This window comes from Orbicella franksi, chromosome 1, assembly GCF_964199315.1.
Source record: "Orbicella franksi chromosome 1, jaOrbFran1.1, whole genome shotgun sequence".
In the NCBI taxonomy this organism is placed as follows: domain Eukaryota; kingdom Metazoa; phylum Cnidaria; class Anthozoa; order Scleractinia; family Merulinidae; genus Orbicella; species Orbicella franksi.
In genome coordinates this window covers 20,359,940-20,364,955 of record NC_138145.1, presented here as the reverse complement: position 1 = coordinate 20,364,955, position 5,016 = coordinate 20,359,940, and the positions used below count along the sequence as shown (strand labels likewise).

Below are 5,016 nucleotides of genomic sequence, written 5' to 3'. Positions count from 1 at the left end.
CCCCCAAAAAAAATTCTCTCCATCTCTGTGACAAAGGTTTATTGACCCATCCATGGAATTCCTTCTTGACGACCCACCTTAAAGTTCATATGCAACCCTTCAACTATAAGAAATTGATGTTTTGTAGTTTTTTTTTTTCTGAAGGCAAGAAAGCATACAATGTACATACCCCCATGTGTACTTTGTTACAGTGTACATGTACATGTGCGTATTAACTGGCAAGATCGCCATGTTGTAGTATGCTTCTCCCCTCCCCCTAAGTACTCGTATGCCAATCTATATTTGATTCTAATGATCTAAATGGCACGGTGTTTTCTAGTATGTGAAACCAATCAGGGGTACATATACGTGTATTTCTCACATTATCACAGAACAATCTCTTCCACTGATCCTCAGGCCCATCTGTGTAAGGACACCAACTTAACCCCCCACCCAGTACAATTTTTCAACGACGATGAAAAATTGCAGTTTGCTTGAATTTTTTTTGAAGGGGAGAAGGAAGGGGGAGGGGGTGTTAAATGATGAATTTTAGTCAAAATTTTCTTTCAACTCCTTCTATCCAGTATCTCTTACAATTAGCCCCAATCTCTTCCTTTTTCCTGTTTTGATCCATATGATGGGCGATTATATTACAGTGTAGCATTGACACAGCAGCTTAGCACTCTTTCAGCCATAAATTTCTAAGCCCTTCCAGTTGAGGTCAAAAAGGACAGAATTTCCTGGTGGTGTCAACAATAAATTTATGCAGATCATAATGGTTTTGTACAATCCCAGAACTTTGAGTTGGAAGTATTGACTATATCGAGTCTCCATTCTAATAAGGAAGTCTTTCCAAATCTCCTTTTCAACCTACAAATTGCAGTTTTGATATCTGATATTACTATTTTATTAAAAGTTCTTCTTCCAAAGAACTTCCCTTTCTTACATGTGTACATGTATGGGAAGCTCAGGAACTAAGGAAGTCCAACAGGGGTTTCAAGGAGGAAATACAGTAAAAACATAAAATATAACCAAATGAAATGTTATCCACTTTAAAACTAATTTACTTACTGAGCCAATGAAAGCATTTTAAATTATTTACATGTCTGTGGAATTTCAAAATTAAAAGCAGAACTTGGTTTACATCAAGAAATGCAATGTTCAACTCAAAACCAATCCTTCACCTGGGGAACCCTGGGAAATAATAGTGAATCATGACAAGGTTGGAGAGTGGTGGGGGTCAGGGGGGGGGGGGGAATTGAGGAAGTCCTTACATTATGTCCCATTCTGAGGTGCCCAAAGGAACAACTGTCATGTTACCAACCACAAAGAAAAAAGTGAACAAGTATTAATAAGTAGTTTGGCTAGTGTAAAAGCACTTATGCTTTGAGAACCTGTCAAGCCATTATGAAAAGGTAGTGATTGGTGACTGATCACTTATGGTCTGATTCAACTGTTTTACTCTTGGTGAAGTTTGTGTTGAGGCTGGTTGAAAAACATCATGTGAGTTCTGTTGGAGACAAGAAATACCATAGTGACTACTGTAGGGGCGAGTAGTTGTTGGTATAAGTTAAGCAGTGTCTGTTCTTACCTGTAGTTAGTTTGGTGGTCCCTTATTGAAAATCATTAGTGTGTTGTACTATAGAGTTCAATTTGAATGGACTTAGTTCAATAGCTTGGTCTGATTATTATTATTATTTTTTTAAATAAAGGTACAGTACAAAAGCTAACCTCCCCATTTTCTCCATTATTTTATTCCCTGAACCTTCCCTGATTTTGAAAACAAAAATTTCCCAGACTATTTTGGATCCTATAATAATAGTGCATTAATTAAAAAAAGAAAAGAAGGGATGCATTTTAATTATTTTTCTGCTGTAGAATTTGATGACTTGGGTACCCTCTAGGGATGCCCTTGGGGGATTCCCCTGGAGGAACCAGGTTAAGTTTTGATTTGATCATTGCATAAGAACACAAGTGTTTACCTGGTCCTGGATTGCAAAAAAATAAATAAATAAACAAATAATCATTTTAGAATAAGTTTGTGGATAGTATCCTCCTCCTGTCTTGTCCCCAGGTATTTTGTCTTCAGCTGTTCAAAAGAAGAAATAGAAAAATTTAGATACTGTACAAATGCTTATGGTGTAGCGGCATAACACCAGGTGAAAATAATGGCCCCCAGATTAAGAAGCCTTCCCAAAGTCCTTCAGTTATGATCTTAAACACAGCACTTAACTCAAACAGTAACTTACTTCACCAAGGATTATAAATGGATACCAGCAACCTACAGTGGAACCCGTTAATACGGTCACCAACGGGCCATGTGACTGACTGATCTAAATTGAGTGACGTCTTAACAGAAGTAACAGATATTAATACCACAACTTCTGAACAACTGTTCTTATAAAAACATCTGGAATGCAGATAGAATTTTAAATAAATTGAAACTTCAATCAGTTCACACAATATTTAGATTGGAAAGATGAACATAACCTTCACCCAGACGTTCACACTATACGAACTACTGATACTCCTAGGTTTAAACCATTTACTATATAACTGGCCGAGTGGCTGTTTAAACAGGGTAAGATTGTAAAGGATTATACACGTTGGGATTTCAAAATGTGGAAGTTGGCTGTATTAAAGGGCTGGCTGCATTTACAGGGTTTTTCTACGAGAAAAATGTATGGGCATTTTGCCAGGACAAAAAGAATTTGGCATACTGTAATAACAAGGTGACCATAAGGTGGGGTTCCACGGTACTCGACTAACATGACGAAATGGCGATAGCCACGGAATTAAGAATAATTTGAGTTACATGCATGAATTATCAAACATGTACATTATACAAGTAGTCACTATATAACCTATACAAAATGCTTAACTTAAGGTAATGAACCCCCTATGAAAGTAGCAATTAAATTTCATGGCTGTTAACAAATGCTGAAAGTAGTGACATTCGCAAAGTAAAGTCCTGGCCAGACCTGCAAGTTAGTACATGTAGAGGCAAGCTCAAAACTTGGCTCTACTCGCGACTTCGTTTGGCAAGGCCTTGGGAGCTCTTGTGTTGACCTGCGATGACTTACGCTCACTTTGGTCAAGATCAAATTTGCATTCAAGTCGATGCAAGTTTTCATAGCTGGGCCACTCAATGTAGTCAGCTACATGTATCACAAGTGATCACTGATGAAAAATATATACAGTGACGATTAACAAATACTGACAATATGACAGATCATTAATTATTCCAAGTGAGGTGCCAGCACTTAAATCCTTCGTCTCTTTGGTTACATTCTTTCTCTGTCAAGTTCTGGCATCAACTGATTTGTGAAATGTTGCAATTAATTTTACCCTACCACAAGTGAAAAATTTTAAGTGTTAATAAAAAAAAATACCAAATGAATGAATGCATTTTGTTGTTATCAAGGGTTGCATCAACATTTACAGCAGGAGGGCAACTGGTTTTCACAGGCTGGCAAAATTCTCTCAACTGAACTTATTCAGAAGAAAACCTTTTCTGTAGATGGTCAAACCAGGCTGGCAAAAATCATCCTCGCAGCCGGTCAATTTGCCTGCTGCCCAGCACCTAATGAAACCCCTGATTTATTATTAAGGGACAGTGTCATAGGCATGTGTGAAATCTTGAATATTGTTACAGAATTCTGTGCTCAATACACCATTTGAAAGCTCAATGAATGCAGATTCTTAAGATAATGAAGATACATGCAATAGGTGCAGATTCCACAAAATATCGATGCCCTTCCATCTTCATCTAAACCACCTTCTTGAAAAATATCTGCCTGTAGTCACACTATTGTTTATGCTCTACCACCCCCTTGAAATGATTGGCATGAAAGAATGAGAATTTCTTGCCCTGAAAAAATGTGTCAAGTAACCAATTTACAAATGTATACATGATGAAAAACAGTCAACAGACGTGAACATCTAAATTTAGCTAAATTTAAATCATGTGGTGCCAGAACGAACAAAGGAGGTATAAACCTAAACATCAAGCCCAGGAGACGAAAGGTTCAAACAAATTCAGGATGCAAGAAACATAACTTTGATAATACAGAACGGATCTCTAAGATTCTCAAAGTAACGCCACAGCAATCTCTAGCGACGCCGGACAAATCTTAATATGATTCGTGGTAACCAGGATCAGGACCACTAAAGTAAGCCACACAACTTAACACAGTTTAAATCTAACAACTGGGCCTGGCATCACAATATAGAATGCAAGTAATCAATATGATCACCGACTTGTCCCTCCAGAGAGAACAATTAAAAAAAGATACCACATACATTTCTGCAATAGAAATGACGCAAGACAAGCCACACTTTATAACTCGGCACATGGCAAATTACGGAGGTGTCAAACTCTACTTAACAAATAGATTCCATGTTGCCGTGCGTCAGTTCAGTAATAGATCACAGATGACATCAAAATGTGGTAAGAACAAATAAGTGGCACACGAGGCGATAGCCGAGTGTGCCACTGATGTTCTTACCACATTTTGACGTCTTCTGTGATCTATTACTGACCAGAAGCACGGCAACATGGAATCTATTTGTTTTATATAATAACGAAACAAACTACTACAGATAAAGCTTTTTTTTATTTCAAAACCCTTCAACATAACCAACATAGCCCACTTTGGCAAACACGAAAAAAGCCATTTGACGTAATCTATTGTCTATACAAATTGAAGCAATCTCACTGGTTGCTATGCGTAGCAAAGAATTGTGATTGGTCCAGGAAAATCATGCCACTGTCAAACTTGACTCGAGCGTAGCTTCTCGTGGGATGAAAACTTACAGCGAAAGCAAAATTGAACTGCGATATCTACAAATCTTAAAGAAAATGCTGGATAAGTCAAGTCAGTTTTTGTCATCAGAGTAGTCCTGTGAACCAAAAAGCTTGGATGTTGCCTCGAATATTGTAGGAGTTGAATATTGCAGGAGTTGTTGTGGTTGCGGTAAACCTGGAGGCCATTCGATTCGAGTTTTGAATGAAAGGAACATTAGTGATGGTGGAAA

General features: G+C 37.7%; 1 long non-coding RNA gene across 1 annotated transcript in view; it reads right to left on the bottom strand.

The window, feature by feature from the left end:
• Window positions 1-82: 82 nt before the first annotated feature.
• The window catches only part of LOC145496915 (uncharacterized), a 6,213-nt gene continuing 1,279 nt past the window's right edge, over window positions 83-5,016 (bottom strand). The window contains exon 3 of the long non-coding RNA XR_014050621.1: window positions 83-2,068. This is a non-coding gene — a long non-coding RNA (uncharacterized LOC145496915). The remainder of the gene's footprint in view (window positions 2,069-5,016) is intronic.